Source organism: Typopeltis vanoorti, chromosome 15, assembly GCF_054136105.1.
Source record: "Typopeltis vanoorti isolate ZY-2024b chromosome 15, IOZ_Tvanoo_1.0, whole genome shotgun sequence".
NCBI lineage: Eukaryota > Metazoa > Arthropoda > Arachnida > Uropygi > Thelyphonidae > Typopeltis > Typopeltis vanoorti.
This window is the reverse complement of record NC_143563.1, coordinates 9,389,855-9,407,456: the sequence shown is the minus strand read 5'-3', so window position 1 is coordinate 9,407,456 and position 17,602 is coordinate 9,389,855. Positions and strand designations below refer to the sequence as shown.

General features: G+C 37.7%; 1 long non-coding RNA gene across 1 annotated transcript in view; it reads left to right on the top strand.

Moving 5' to 3' along the window:
• Positions 1–16,830, top strand: part of LOC150098351 (uncharacterized) — a 62,794-nt gene extending 45,964 nt beyond the window's left edge. Inside the window, exon 3 of the long non-coding RNA XR_016549552.1 lies at positions 16,539–16,830. This is a non-coding gene — a long non-coding RNA (uncharacterized LOC150098351). The remainder of the gene's footprint in view (positions 1–16,538) is intronic.
• Positions 16,831–17,602: the final 772 nt, after the last annotated feature.

Genomic DNA, 17,602 nt, shown 5'->3' with positions numbered 1-17,602 from the left:
ATTTAAAGAACTTGCTTCATTAAAACTAAATCTTCAAGAAATGAGTTAAAAGAAAATGTCAGTAATTAAACTCAGAAATATAGAAGAAAAGGATTAACCGCGAAGTGGGAGCGAGATCTCCGTCAGAAGTACCATCGATTGTGAATTCTGTGTCATCCTGCATCCCCCAAAGCACCCAAAAGCTCAACCCCCAGTGTCCCTTGACACTGTCACTGTACAGGACAGTGAGTGTCACCTGTCACTTTAACCACCCAAACGCTACACTAGTGCAGACAGTGCACTAATGACACGCCACTGGTAAGGAACTAGCGTTTACTTTGGCGGTGTGACGAATCAACACTCTAAAGGATAGGATGGTCTTCCACCTCACTTCGAAGACGGTACTCAACTCCTGCACTTCCCAATAAAAAGAACATACCAGAAATTGCAAAACAAGATGACCCTTATCCAGTGTTTGAAATAAACCCATTCTACATCCAATGAATACAGAAAAAAAGTGGGTTAACCCCGAAGTGGGAGCGAGATCTCCTCCAGAAATGCCATCGATTATGGATATCATTCTGCATCCCCCAAAGCACCCAAAAGCTCAACCCCCAGTGTCCCATGACACTGTCACTGTACAGGACAGTGAGTGTCACCTGTCACTGTAACCGCCCAAACGCTCCACTAGTGCAGACATTGCACTAATGACACGCCACTGGTAAGGAACTAGCGTTTACTTTGTCGGTGTGACGAATCAACACTCTAAAGGATAGGATGGTCTTCCACCTCACTTCGAAGACGGTACTTAACTTCTGCACTTCCCAATGAAAAGAACATCCAGAAACAGCAAAACACATGACCCTTATCGAGTGTTCCAAATGTACCTATTCTGATTGCAATGAATTACAAGAAATTGGATGCTCTACGAATTCCAAATCGTACCGAACTTACTCAACTTCGTTAGAAATACTTTCAAGAAATGAGAAATAAAGATGTGACTTAATCAAAGTTCCAACTAATCTTGTACGAAATCTATTAAAGACAGAAATTGATTGGCAAGAAATCTGAAAGATATTTCCGTTAGTTTAGCGTTCATGAAATTTATGTTTGCATTTTCGAATGCGACATGCTCTACCAGTGTATGATCATGATCAGAAAAGAAAAAACGATACCCAATGTTTACCAAAAGAGAAAAAATTCCATTAATTAAATAGAAGATATTCCTTTGTCAATGCTGTTATTATAAATATGACGTGATGTAATCAATTTTCATCTAAGAAGAAAACCTTATGGAAATGATTTCAGATTAAAAGTTGCAAAACTGGTTCTGGTTTAAACAAACGTTCTTTTGCTCCAGAAACTGAAAATGTACTCTTTAACATGAAAACAGTCTGTACAATTGTGGTATTCTTTCCCACCCTAAATGAAAAACAAATTTAAAATTAAACTCCTAGATTATCTAAAGATATTAGTTATCTCTGGATTTAAAAGTTTATTCATTCAAGTTGAAACTATACAAGGCGCGTAAAGAAATTTTAAATTCACTGGAATTAAAACTTTAAAGCTGAATCTATCTCTCTCCTCCTCCCTTCCACGAGGATATCTTTATTTTGATAAAAATAAACTAATTCGCACGTTAACTATTAATATAGAAAGAGTAAAATGTCAAAATCTATTTAGATTAATACTGCTTGGAGATTTATGTCTTATTGATACTTATAAAATCAGTTAAGGAATCTGTGATTGAATCACGTGGTTTCAGGAAATTGACAACGTTAACTAAATAATAATTGAATACAAACTGAATTATCACTTCCTATGTTTCGCATTGTTAAACTGTCATCTTCAGGGATTAATGCACTGGTATCACCCATATAGCATACTTCGGTAACAGAAATCGGAGAAATACAAGCAGGCCTAAATTTCTATAACTATATCAACGTAGTTAGAGGACTTCGGTTATAGTTATAGGAACTTTGATCGATTTTTCTTGGCCATCGGGCTAAATATCTGTAGTCTTCCCTTCCTCCACACTCTACTTAAAAACAAATAAACAAATCGCCGTCTACAGAAACTCCTGCCCCCTCACACACAGGTAAATGCATTAATCAACAGTCGCTTCACCTCCACTAACTCCATAGCATCGTACAGATAGCATCGTACTGATCACTAATTCAACCACACAAAACACATATTTTTACGCCCAATGGCTACACTCCATTGGACAAAAGGAACGCTGTCATTCCGTATACTCCCTTCCCCGTGTCCATTCATAGATTATAGCAAACCTGTCTCCATTCCTATATTCGTGGCCTCTCAAGAAAGGTGGCCGAGATCTTAAAAATCATGAAGATGTCAATTTCCTGAAGTAATATCACACGTGATAATCAGTGTTCAAGTCTAGATGCGACCTACATGTGACACTTGTAATAATGACAGTTAGAGTTAAGGAACAGAAAATGGCAACTGAATCTTGTAGTATTGTCATACTTATAACTAATTTAAATTAACTATTCAGTACATTATTTAGCGTTTATTCATATAACCTGCGTTACTTAATTTGTTATAAATTGATGACTTAAACCATTGTTACGAATAGAGCAGGAAGGTTAAAATTAGCATATATGAAGATTTAATTATAATATACTAATTAGGATTAATTATCTTTAATAATTATTACATAGAATATGAAAGTAGTAAAAACTAATTACTAATTATATTTCCAGAAACCTACTCACTTCATGCCGAATTTTGAAATGAAATGAAGAGTAAGATACGCCCAAAACTTTCTTTTCCTTAAGATGTCCAGTGTTTGTTTAACTGTGTGTATTGAAAACGAAGGTGTGTTACTGATGGCCAACAATGCCACATGGAACAATAGACTCATTTTTATTGGAGAGTGTAACGAAACCACTGACTTGCTGTCTAACAATACCTTTCGTATGTAATAGTTAGTGATTATTGTTGAAGATGTCTAAGGGACGAAATATTGTCTTCGAAAACAGCTACACCATTTAAAATATTATTTTTACCTCACCTATTTCTCAATACGCACACACAATATGTTTTCATTTCAACATTCGTTTCGTTTTTTCAGAACATCGGCTAAAATCCTATAATCATATTTTTACGTATTTTTACGGTTAGTGCCAGCATTCAGTTGAATTAATACTTGTACTAACTGTAAAAATATAATAAGAAGGGTTTTTTATTTATTTACTTTTAATTTAGAAAGGTCCCATAGTCATTACTGCTATCAGAGGCAAGGGCCTCATCTAATACCCGATGAGTCAAGCACCATAGGCAGGCTGTGATGCTATTATAAAAGAGGTTTTTACTGAGCTACTCAAATGCAGAATGATTAAGCATGCCGACAATGCTCTTTGGTTGGAAAGATCTATGTACGAATCTCGTCTAGTATGCGAAAATCTTTTAATCTGTTCTAAGGGTTCTTGCAGACGCTGGATTTTTCACTTGTAAAACAGACAATTAAACAGAAGTCTGACAAACAGGGCAGACCTACTGCAATTCGTTTTAAAAATAACCATTGTTGGTTATTTTTAAAACCAACCAAAACTAGCCAAAGTCTTCAATTACAGCTCCTAGGAGCTAAGTTCACATTATGGGTAAATACCAAGAATAGTGATCGAAGCTTGCTCCACCTTAGACATGAGTTGCCTCAGCTTGCACTACCTTAAGGGTCAGTTGCTGCGCATCCAGGTATTTGCTTACGCTTGGAATCGCCGAACTTTATATAGTTTCTATATTCGGCATGAAACTCTTTGAGTTTCTCATTCGGCTAAGAAACGATATGGGATGGAATATCCCTTAACTTAAATAACCATTGTTGATTTGATAAAATCTAGAGCAGAAATAAGACTATTATTTATTTTACTTACATAGCAAAAATTAAACGTGTTTTAACTGATTTAAATGTGTATATATTCGGTTAAGTATTTTTTTATTTAATTAAATTTCAATTTTAAATTTAATTTTTTTTATTTCAATTTTATATTTAATGCACCGATAACGATTGGGACGATTTTTGAGTGTTTTGTAAACAGCCAGTCAACTTCTATAGCCAGATCTCGATATTTAGGGATTTTTCTAATTCTTTTTTGATGTTGTTATCGTTGGATACTGCAAGGTCAATAATCCAGACTTGTCCATGTTCACTAATTGCGATGTCAGGTCTATTGTGTTTCAAATGCCGATCAGTTTGTATTTGAAGATCCCAGAGAATTTTTGCTGTTTCGTTTTCCACTACTGTTTCTATTTTATGCTGCCACCAATTGTTAGGAGCAAGAAAATCATTTTTATGCATACATGCCAATGAATTATTTTGACCTCTAGATCATGGCGGTATTTATAGTCAATTTGAGCTATTTTGCTGCAGGCTCTCATTAGATGTTCTACAGTCTCAACTTTCTGATCGTATAATCTGCATTTGCTGTTATTATTGATGTTCAAAATTTTTGCTTCGATTGCATTAGTTTGTAATGCCTGTTCTTGAGCTGCTAGAATAAATCCGTCTTTTCTTTTTTAATGTAACGGTGTTATAACCATTGCCATGTCGTGTTCACGTCAATTTTGTCCTCAGTATCGCTAAGAAATTGGCTTGCAAAGGTTTATTTTTCCAGCGCACATATCGGTTATTTTGCTCTTACTTGTTTTAATCGGATTTGTTTCCTGTTGCTTTTAGAAGGTCCTCTTGTGTAATTGCTTGAAGCATTGGCTCAGTGCTATTTTCTTTGTATTGTTTGAAACTAATTTCTTCTTCTTCTTCTACAGTCTGTTTCATTTGTAGAAGACCTATTAAACCTCTCCATCTCTTGTTATCGGTAGATAGTTGGTCAACATCACTTCATTAAAATGGATTTGAATGCCGATGGCCGAGGAATGATTTACATCTAAGCAGCATCGTTCGTATTTTGATTCCTTGATATCCAATTTTTTAAGAAAATTCACCTTCGATCATCAACGGTCCTCCAGAGTCGAACTAGAAGGAAAAACAAAAGAAGTTATTTCATAGAATAAAACAGTAACTGTAATTCTCACGTGTTTCTAAAGAGACAGACCATCCTCCTTACGTGACATGCATCCGTTCCAGCGTCTGCTTCTCCTGCACACAGCATCTTGTCGCTCAAACCACGTGAAAAAACCCTGTTCGGTATCCTTGAATAGGATTGATTGCACTCCGCCAATGAGACCAATGACAAAGTCGGGCTCATAACGCCACCTGTGGACAAGAAATGAAATCAATAAAAACCTGACTGAAAGGGTAGAAATATAACTGAACGTCATGTGAGCATCAAATGTCTTCACGTACCATTCCTGTCTGTTCCCCAACCAAGCACCTTCCCGTTTCGACCAATGAAGTCATCCAAAGACATGTCAGGGGGTGGCAGACCGATGGTGTTCACTGTTAGAGTGAGCCACACGTCTTCTGCTAAACGGATGAGGGCGATATCATCATAATGCATCCTTTGATTATACCCATCATGCACCACGATACTGTCCACAGAGTTTAGCGTTCCCTTCACATCGTCACCGGAGATTGAGTTGGCTCCCAACAAGACCAAGAACCGCTCTCTGTGGAAGAATAAAAGTGCATTGAACTTCTTTGTTCAACTGGCTGTGTGAGTGGATTTCTCATCTCTTTTAAAATTAGATAAACCATTGTGTTATATCGGAAGTGAGAGAAGGGTGTAACATCCAGTGAAACAGATGATGGCCATTCCTGTTAATAATATTGACTAAGGCTGAAAATCGTACGTAATACACAGTGTTGAATATATTGGCAAATTATAAACATCTCACATTGTGAATTTGTTTGAATATTGCAATAAAATCCTATAATTTTATAACAATATTTGAGAGTTTTATTTTTCTGTATCATATATATATATATATATTTTTTTTTTTATTTTTTTTTTTTTTAATTAATTTATTTATTTATTTATTTATTTTTATTTTATTTAACTTGTTAAAATAAACATTACACGATAGGTAACAAGGACTATTTACATAATATATATTTTAAGTTTTTAAGTATATATATTTCAGAGAAAAGGAACATTTTCCTTTCGGGTGTACAATACAGAATGCAACAAATAAATTAAAAATTTACAGTTCAATTTCAGTCTGAGTTATCTTTCAGATGAAGCACATTGTCGTCGTCAATACAGAAGAGGGTACCAGTCGGATTCCACGCCTCTATGAATTTCGCGACAGTTCTTCTTTCTTTGAAGTGCTCAAGTTCCAATATCAGCCTGCTTTTTAGTTTCCGACGGAGGCTATACATGAGGGTTTGTGCAGTTTCAGTGATGGATGGGTGCTGGTTACTTCTTGTCTGTTTTAGGTAGAAGCTGTAGATGACGGCCTTAGCGCAGATGAAGAGGAAATTGCATGTTCTGTGTCTGTTTTCTTCTGTGTGGACTAAATTCCAGTAGTGTTCTTGGCTGTGTGCGTAGTTCCAGGTGCTCGAGGCAGTATTCAGGGCATAAGTGATTATCATGTTCTTTGCGGGACAGGTCAGATATGTGTGTTCCAAGGTACCTGAAACGTCACAGAATAGACACAGATCCGTTTCTCTTAGCTGAAATTTGCAGAGCTTAGAGGGAGTTGGCAAGATGTTGTGCCATAGTCTCCACTGTATATCGGAATCTGGTTTGGCACATTTTGATTTATATGGCAGATCCCACTGAAAACTGTGTGGTATATGCAGCCTTGTAGATGAGAGTGTGTTAAGGCTGAGTATAAGAAGGGCGAGGATGGGGACACTGATATGAGGAAGTGGTATATTTTCTTGTAGTTGGAGGGAAGAATTGGAAGTGAGGCTTCAGATTGTACAAGATGAAATATTGGCCCCGAGCAGTTTCTAGAAGGAATACGGATTTCCTGAGGTGTAGCGATATCTGGATAGGCTTTTATAATGGAGGCTTGCAGCTATTGATATTGCTTTTCAGTTTTTGGGTTCTTCATCGGTAGGCTTGTGAATGCTTTCCACTTTAGGGTGTGGGTTAGGAGGTCTCCTATGACTCTTTTTCCTGCCCAGTTCCATGTAGGGAAAAGAAAAGGCTGGCCCGTTGTGAGACTTGTGATGTTTCTGTTCGCAACTAGTGGTTCTGTAAGTACAGCTGATTCTGTTGATCCTGTGAGTGTGTGAAGAAGTCCTGTGTTTTTCCATTGCTGTAGAGCGTCTTTGTAAAAAAGAGGTAGCTTAGGAGGAGATGGTGCAGGACTGGCCATTCGGAGGATTGTGGAAAGTGTAAGTCCTCTGGTGGATGATTTCGTGATGTAATCGAATTTGGTTACATGTGATTGCATTGAAGTGTTTTTAGGAGGAGGATTATCCTGAAGGATCTAATCTTGTTTTCAAGGGAAATCAGGCCTTGACCTCTGAAGTCATATATATATGTGAAGGTTGGGAGCCGTAGGCACCAGGAGGGCGTAACTCCCTAGTGTGCATATATATATATATATGCACGTAGTGCAAGTCTGAGGTAACTGATGGTAGTTCTACTCTAGGCAACTCGTGGTAAAGGTGGAATAAGCTCTGATCACTTTCCGTAGTATTTTTCCCTTAATATAAAGCATCCCCTTGCAGAGATGTATGATGCTGTGCATAAAGGCAATGGTCATTATCCATACCTTTCCAAAAACTCGTAAATCCCCCGGATCACCCAATAATGAGCGACCCGCAGGATCAGGAAGTCAGAAACTCAGTTCGCTCCTCACCACCGAGCAGAACCGCTCATTTGCTCATCTGGAACGGTAATCTGGATGTCAATTGAACTCAGGCACGGCAACAGCCGTGCCTCAGTTAACTTCTCACGCTACAGCATTGCCATTCATCACCCAAGCTTCCAATCGGTTTCGACCTTTATTGAGGTCTCATCAGTAGGAGCCAGACCTGAGAATGGTAAGGCTGAAGTAATGCAGAGGTTGTGAATTTTACCTAAACAAGTTGACACAAGGTGCTTTGACCATATTAAATAAAAACTCATGATGAGAGATAGATGTAGAAAGTTTTTTAACTTGGGTATATTATGTATTCAAGATACCAAGTTATTTTATATAAACTTGTATCATACCTCACGGACTTGCTCACGTTTTATAACACAGTAAAAATAAAAATAGTAGTGGTCTTTGACCACTACTATTTAATTTGTTCATTAACGATATAAGAAAGGATCTGAGAGGAACGGTTCATTTGTTTGCTAATGATGCAAAGTTGGGTAGAGCAATATGAATGCACATGATGTCAAAACTTTGCAGGATGATTTGGGTAGACTGGAGGACTGGGCTAAGGAGAACGGATGGCAATTTAATGTGGCAAAGTATAAGGTCATGCATTTTGGGATGAAAAGATTAACAACATTGATACTCTGCTGCTAATCTTTAGCTGCTTGGGGTAGGCAAAAACCAACCCCAAGCAGTGCCTCTCATATAACCCTATGTTTAAGTAAACATGTCTCTAAAAATTAGGTATAATAATAACTCCTGTACTCCAGAAGATTGACAAGATCAGGGATTTGGGAGTGTTGGTGGATAGGAAGTTGAAGTTTAGAGGGACACATTGCAAAAGTGGCTAAATGAGCTCATCAAATCACTAGGTTACTGAAGAATACTTTGACGAGCAGAGACAAGCAAGTTTTTGTTCCTCAGGCTTGATAAGACCCCAACTTGACTACTGTGCCCAGATCTAGGCGCAGGGGTTTCTTCTTGATGTGGAGGAGGTGGACAGGATCCAGAGACGAGTGAACAAGATGATAGCAGGTCTATGGAATGAGCCTTATGAGAACAGGTTGAAGATTTGTGGGTTGCAGAAATTAGTTGACATGCGGAAAAGGGGTGATATGATTTGGGACATTCAAATGACTGATTCCTATAATGGAAGTATGTTGTGATTTCGTTTAGGTCTTGTTGTGCTTTGCAGAGAGCCGTGTTAATGTCTCTGTGGATTGCTAGTAGTGCAGTGTCATCTGCGTATTGAAATATTTGACTTCTTATGGATATGTTATGAACATCGTTAATGTATATGTTGAATAGAGTGGGTGATAATATGGCACCTTGAGATACACCGTGTTTTACTTGTATACTCCGACTGTGACATGTACCTATTTTTGTTACTTGTGTTCTGTTTGAGAGGTAGTTCTTGAACCATGTATGCTGTGTTCCTCTTATACCTACTGAGCATAGTTTGGCGAGTAGTATGTCATGTTCAAGTGTGTCAAATGCTTTGGTTAGGTCCAGCAGTATAAGGACGGCGTACTTGTTTTGTCGAGAGCTTTGTTTATTGTGTCGGCGATGTCTTCTAATAAAATAATGGTGCTTTTTGTTTTCTGAAAGCCGTATTGGTTTTGTGAGATGATGTTGTACTTCTGTAAATAGTTCTGTAGTCTGGTGTGTGTTATTTTTTCGAGAATTTTTGAGATGACTGGTAGTGTAGCTATTGGTCTGTAGTTCTGAGTATCGTTTCTTTTGCCGTGTTTGTATATTGGCGTAATTACTGCAGGTTTTAGTTGTTGTGGAATAATGCCTCTGTCGAATATTATGTTCACGACTTTCAAAAGTATTGGATTTATTTGTTCAAAGTGTGTTATAAGGTTTGTGAGTCTTATTTTCTGGAGTGGTCTTTGGTTTTAATGTTAGGAGTGCCTCTTTCAGTTCATGTTTTGTTATGGGTGGAAAATACATCGTTTTTTGTTGACTTTGTGTTGGTAGTTTTTTGTTGATCGTTGGTAGTTTGTCTTTTTTGAGTTGTGTAATGTTGTTTGTGAAAGCATGGTTGAATGAGTCTGCTAGTTCCTCTTGGTTTGTGTCCTGACCGAAGCTTTTGGCAATAAAATCTTGTGCTGAAGTTTTCTTTTTTCGGGTTACTAATTCGTTGAGTGTAGCCCTATGTTTGCTTAATGTTGTCGTTATATTCCATGAATTTGGAAGTAGTAGCGTCTTTTTGCCCTACGAAGTTTCGTTGTTAGTTTATTTCTTGTGTTTTTGTATAAGGTTTGTAAATGTGTGTTACTGGGTGACTTTTTAAGTTTTTTCCATAGATTTTCTTTTTTAGTAATAGTATTTAGTATGTCGTCATTTATCCATGGATTGTTGTCTGTTTTGCGCCTCGTTTGTGTAGGTTTTGTTGCTTTTTTGTATATTTCTGTGAACTTTAGTTGAAAATTCTCGTATAATGTTACAGGATCATTTATTTTAAGTTGGGAATTCCAGTCTGTATTTTTTACTTGGTTATCGACAATGCTCTTTAGTATGATCGAGTTTTGTGGACTTTTGTGGTGGTGGGAGGGGGGGGGGGAAGGAAACGTAATAAAACGAAGTTGAGACAAAGTAGTGATCGGCAATTTTTACGTTAATTACTGATGATGTATATGTATGGATGGGAGCCCGTATATTGATATGATCAATGCATGATTGTGTTAGTGAGTTGTTGAGTATTTCTTCTCTTGTTGGGGAGTTAATGGTAGGGTTTATGTTGTACTGATTTAGTATATCACGATATGTGTTAGTGGTTGAAGAAGCGTGGTTAAGAGTATTTATGTTAATGTCTCCTATTAGGATGAGCCTGTGTGTTGTACGCGGTTCGATGCCGCTTAGCCATGTTTCTAACTCGTGAAGAAAACTGAGTGGATTATTATCTGGGGGGTCTGTGTATTGTGTTTATTGTGTATTTGATACTATCGTGGCTAATTATGAGTTCTAAAATTAGTGTTTCCGCATGTTCGAAGTGAGTTTGTTTTTCTGTCACATTGTATTTTTCTTTGATAAATGCCACAATACCACCTCCTCTTTGTTTGATCTGAATAAGTTGTAGGTTTGATAATTATTTATGTTGTATTCGTAAATTTCTGTGTCTTTTATTGCAATTTCGGTCAACATTAGCGCATCTATGTTTATCATGGTATAATTGAGCTGTGTTATCAATGTAAGCCAGTGTTTTTTTATACTTCTTATGTTTGTGTGTATGATTGTGAAGTTGGTGTTGGTGGAAATGTTGTCTGACCATTTCTTCAAAGAGTCAAAGACCTTGAAGTTTATGTTGTCTGACTGGAATATGTTCGCCTTTGTTTGAGATCATCATTATATAGTTTTTAAATGAGTTCTAATCTTATTCTTTAGGATGTAAAGAGTTAGTGTTTTATATTGGTAGGCTGTGTAAGTCGGATTCACTTGTAATTATGTATACTCGAGTGTTTTCATTCTTTCTCAAAAATATCTGGGAATTCTTTGTCCACAGGAACTTGTAGTTTTTCTCTGTTTTTGTCTTCCTTGCTTGGAATAATAATAATAATAATAATAATAATAATTTAAAATCTATCAGAAAATAAAAAAAAGTAAATTTAACAAAAAAATATGTAATTGTAAATAATATAAATGCAAACAAAATAGTATAATACACAATAATTTTTATATAATAATAAATATTTAATTAACAGAAATAAAGGAAATTATATTTCAGTCTTAAAACAATGGTATAAAATACAGATTTTTAAAAGAGACGAAAAATTTTTATTTTTCTAACATACACCATTTTCCTAAACGAATACCGTATGCTAATTATAATTAATTTTAATGTGTGTTTTGTATTTGTGCTCCAACTCAAAGAGTATTGTGCCATTCTCCTGCCTGATTCTCAATCAACAAGTCTAGATAGATAGTAGCAGTATTTTACTTAAATAAATATAAAGAGCCAATGTGCTTAACTTCGGAGATGTAAAATTATTTAAATCAAGGGTATATTAAGTCTCACATTATTTCAAAGCCGAATAAGAAACTCAAAGATAGAAATCAAAGAGTTTCATACCGAATATGGCAAAACCATAAACGTTTCGGCGGATTATAGCGTAAACTAAAACACATGGTTCAATACTAGCGCAACTCTTTGCGAAGGTGGGTAAAATTCTGATCACTATTCTTAGTATTTAGGAAGATCCCTGGACCACTCCACAGTGGCCGAAAGACCGTCCAACTCAGCGTTGTTCCACTCAGTGACAGGCCCACCTCGTCACCAAGAAGAAATTTTCAGCGTTGGCTCTACCCAGTGAGTGGATCACCCACCACCAGACAGCCATAATCTCAGCGCTTGCCCTACTCAGCGACAGGCAAAAACCTACCCCAAGCAGAGCTTCTCATGCATTCAGGAAAACGAGGTGTTTTTAAGTAAAGACCTCTCTAATAATTAGGCCACTTTCAACGAGAGACCGGAGGACCGTCCAACTCAGCGTTGTTCCACTCAGCGACAGGCCTGCTCCGTCACCAAGAAGAACTTGTCAGCGTTAGCCCTACCCAGCGGTTGGCATTCCCTACCACCAGACAGAGATTCATAATCTCAGCGGTGCTCTACTTTGAGATAGGCAAAAACCTACCCCAAGCAGCGCCTCTCATATATCCCTATGTTTAAGTAAAGCCGTCTCTAAAAATTAGGATGATCCCTAGACCACTTCATAGTGGTCGAAAGACAGTCCAACTCAGTGACAGGCCCTCCCCGTCACTAAGCAGAACTTCTCAGCGTTGGCTCTACCCAGTGGCAGGCTCACCGTACCACTAGACAGAGTCATAATCTCAGCGGTAGCTCTACTGAGACAGGCAAAATCTACCCTAAGGAGAGCCTCTCATGCATCCAGGAAAATGAGGTGTTTTAAAGTAATGAGCTCTCTCTAAAAATTAGGCGATCCCCAGACCACTCCCTATGAGCGACCGGAGGACCGGCCAAGTCAGCGACCGGCCCACCCAGTCACCAAGAAGAACTTCTCAGCGTTGGCCCTACCCAGTGGCAGGCTCACCTCATCATCAGACAGAGCCATAATCTCAGCGGTGGCTCTACTCAGAGACAGGCAAAACCTACCAAAACCAGAGCCTCTCATATATCCAGCCCTGTAATTAAGTAAAGCCGTCTCTAAAAATTAGGACGATCCCTAGACCACTTCATAGTGGCCGAAAGACGTCCAACACATTGACAGGCTCCCCACCACCGCCACCACCAGACAGAGGAATAATCTCAACGGTGGCCGTACTCAGAGACATGCAGAAACATACTCCAAGCAGAGCCTCTCATATATCCATTTCCAGCCTCAACTTCTCATCAATGACTAGGTAGACCTAGATAATACTGAGACAATTGATATTTATGTCTTTAGGGGTGAAGCACGATGCTTTTCATATTCCCCGCTATCTGTTGTGGTTACAGTGAGGGTAAAATTTATGAGCAGTTTCCTCGCCCTGAATGGGCATGGAGATTATGCATCGCTATAGGAGGCTAATATAGCATTTGGTCTTCTATATTTGAATATGTCCGTTGCTTCGTATGCTGCAGCTTGCTGAACCAAATCGTTGGGATGTGTGGACGTCTTTAGACAATACTGAGATCCTTATAAGGACTGGCTTAAAGGGGCGAAGCAAGATTGCTTTTCATATTCCCCGTTGTCTGTAGAGGACAGTGTAAGGATAAGGAGTTATTGAGCTATAAAGCTCTGATCATGGCAGGGGGGTACCAGCAATAGCCGAACCTCAGTTAGGTCTTCATTGGCTACAGCATTGCCATCCATTACTCTCCCTGGGTACCAATTTTAGTCGCCTCGTACGACATGCATTAACTACATTGGTGATACGTAAGTAAAGCCAACCTCTAAAAATTCGGACGATCCCTAGGCCGCTCAATCGTGGGCGAAAGACTGTCCATCTCAGCGTTGGCTCCACTCAGTGATGGCCTTCCACCCACACACCACAACCGAGCAAACCGCTCATATTCCGAAGAAAAGCATTCACCGACAAAGCCCCTCAGCGGGCCGTGCCAGAGAACACCTTCTCCGGAGACTCAAATTGCTCCCTTAAGGCAAAAACCTTAATAGAGCGAACTCAAACTCTCGAAATCTCTACTCCCTAAGGGGTAACAGCAACAGCCGAACCTCAGTTAAAGTGGTTCATAAAAATGGGTTATGTAGAGCAGGGACGAATGCTGGTCTTGAAATTCACGCTTGCTTTTGTTATCATTCAGGGAGCGAGAGATGTGATTGAAGTCTGAGTAGCGAAATAATGAATTACTGACCATTTAAAACTATATATTTAGAAATTTATGTACATTTAATCATACAAATACAACATTTATTTTACAAATGATATTCTATCTTTTTTTAATTCAGCTACTTGAATACAAATTCTACCCTACGGTTCTTCTTTATGAACTGGTCAATAACATCGTCATAAAAAGTTTGTTGTAACTTAATTTTCCCAAGCAACACGCACACTTTAACTAAACGCTGGCTGAAGTTCACTGGCTAGAGCTACGTTGACTGCGTATGGCCTGTGTTTAAGACGACGTGAAGGGAGCGGAAATGGCTATGCGCGAACATGAAATCACAGTGTTGCAGCGAGGACCTGGAAACTTACACAACTGAGCAAGCCAAGGTAGCTTTGACTAGACGAGCAAGCATCGGCCTTCGATACACAACGCAAAGCTCAATTATTGCCGCGCAAGCTTAAGACGTCTTCTGTCTACAAAACTAAAAACCTAAATGGAATGATTATAAATGCATGCATTTATTAACAAATAAATATTACTTCTTGATCAATTAATGAGCTTCTCAATTAATGCATAGCAAGCATGGAAAATTCGCCCCGGATGTAGAGTGGAGTATATTCCCCGTGAATTCTTGAACTCCTTAAAGGTGTTACGTAATAATAATAATTGGTATCATTATATGTGGCAGTGTTTTGACACCTATTAATAAAGTATTGGTAAAACTATAACAAAAGATGTTATTAATATGTTTCTATTTATTTACCTGCTGCAAAATACAAAGCAGTATGTTATGAGTCATTAAAGTATGAAGAAATGTTTTAAACGTTATTTCGAAGTTCATCTGCTAATAAATATACATTAACTAATAAATTTGATAATAAGTAATTGCTAATAAGTTAATACATAAATGCACATAAATTAATTTTCAGACAAAACATACCATAGTTTTGGTAGTAGTTAGATGGCGCTGTTTGTAGTGTCGGAGATAGTGAAATGCTTTTTATGAGAACAGAGGAAAAATAGATGCATGCTGGAGATAAAGTCCGAATTACCAGCAAAGTTGTATCTTTTCAAGCGAGAAGTAACCATCGATTAATTAAACAAAGAAGAGACATTATTAATTGTAAAGAAAGTAATTCATATTTGAAATAATGACAATATTATGTTAGATTACATGTACATCTTTATCAATGCGATCGTAATATCTATAACCTTCTCGGTATCAAGGTAGCATTAGCAGAGTCGCTTACAGCTTGTGGAAGAAGAAAACATGTCTCGTTACCGTAATTGAGGGCTCGACAGTTTTTTTTGTGCATGCAGTGAAAAGTGATTTCTTGCAAGGAAAGTCCGGGATAGCTTAGAAGGGGGGGGAATATTCAACACCCACTCATCCTGCACCAGAGACGATACAAACAAGGACTTCACATTTGTTTCGTTGTTACAGCTTACGAATTGTATCAAAAAACACAGCGAGCAGATTAACTTCACCCCAAAGCTAACTGTAAGCATCGTTGCGTGTGAACCTGCAAACTCAGTGATAACCAACTTTATCGTGGGGGGGTAGAAAAACGAAGGTATTACCACTCAGCCAAGAAATATACAGGACCCAGGAAGCTAATACAAAGATATTCACGAAATCTAAGAATGGTGGTATCGAAGTTTTAGGAGTCCAACGCAGACATACACTACCAAGAAATCTTATACTTGGTTTTCATCCGATTCCCAAGTAAGGAGCGATACTAAGGTTGAAGTAATGCAGAAATCATATATATCTCATATACAAGTAGACAAAAGGAGCTTGACCTTATTAATAAAAATCTCTGGATATTTCACGTGCAAAACATTGTTTTGCTTCCTTCGGAAAAGGATTAAAACCAAGTATAAAATTTCTTGGTATCATGGGTGTCCTCCCGCGATGAGTCTTCGGACTCCTTGGATGTATCACAATAATAATAATAATAATAATGATGAACGTATATTTCACCGGAGGCAAAAAAAACAAACTTTCTACATCTTTCTCTCATCCAGTGATTTTTATTAAGAAGGTCAAGCATCTAATGTCTACTTGTATATGAAATATATATGACTTCTGCATTACTTCAACCTTAGTATCTCTCCCAGGTTTGACTCCCACTGAAGAGACCACAATAAATGTCGAAACCGGTCTGGGTAGTGGCCCTTCCCATTATGCATTGCATTATACACGTGTGCTTTGCATTATGGGATACATACTAAGGCAAGTGATGTGAAGTCATCAACCTCAGAGGTATATATATATATGCAGTTATACAAAAGAGACTGATGTTATTTTGTGAAACGCTCTGCGTGTTTTCGTATTCTGGTGAACATTCTTGACTAATGTAGGCTAGGATGTATTCAGAGAAGTTAATACTTTGATTAATATTTGAATGTTTAAGGATTTAATGCTATTTCCAATGATTCTCATATTTTTCTTCCTGTTGTATCATAGCAATGTGTAATAGTTCTGATTTATTTCGTAACACGTGATGTCTCATTTCAGAATCGTCATGTGGATCATCTGAAGAGAGCATGTGTGATGACAACGCTGATACTTCGTTTCTATGGTACTCAATATCGCGAACGTGATCTTGAATACGTTGCTCGATTCATTTGTCTGTCTGTCGATTCCAAGATGACCTGCATTCGCATCATAGCCGATAAATAATCTGATGATGAAGTGGGCTAGGACGAGGTTTGTGGATCGGACAGTGATCTCATCTTGAAAAAAGGATAAATATTGCTTTGATTTTATATTTCTTAAGTATTTCTATGGAAACCCAGCTAAATGTGGAAGCGTGATGAATCCTCTGTTTTTTCTTCTTCATTAGAAGTTTCTCTGGACTCATGTCGGTTGAGTAGTCTGGAGATTGCTTATTGTAGCCATTTTGAAGGAAGGTGTTTCTTAAATGTTGAAGTTCTTCAACGAGTTCGTCCTTGTCAATGATGAGTCAGCGGGCTTGTGCTCCTAGTGTGGAAATGGAACCAAATGTTTTAGGTCTATAAATGATGGGATGAGTCATGTCGATATCGATCAGTATGTGTAAGATTTCAAAATATAGAGACTTTTAATTTACCCGATTCCTTAGTAGTAGACGGTCTGGAAATTTTTCTAAAAAAAAAAAAATATATATATATATATATATATATATATATATATACATACATGTCCTGCCGAAGACCGACTAACAGGGGAACAGGCTGAAAAAAAAATATAGAAAAATGAGTACAAACGCCGTTTTCACAGAATTACACAAACCCCAAGTAAAGAATATTGTTTAATGGGATATTGGTTATGCTACGATGAATGCAGTTCATCATTTGGAACAACTGTTCTCACAAACGTAAAATGGCAATAAGTTCAATTAATCTTTCTTTACTTCACCAAACAACTGAATTTCATCAGCTAAATCCATTTAGTCATAAGCTACGTTTATAATAATACAGTGTGAGATTCAGCAGTAGCTAGAATTGAATCAGTTATGGAAGACTTATTATAATATAACGTGAAAGGATAACGTCTGGATAGGTTGTCAGACGATATCTATCAATAAAAGCTGCCATGAA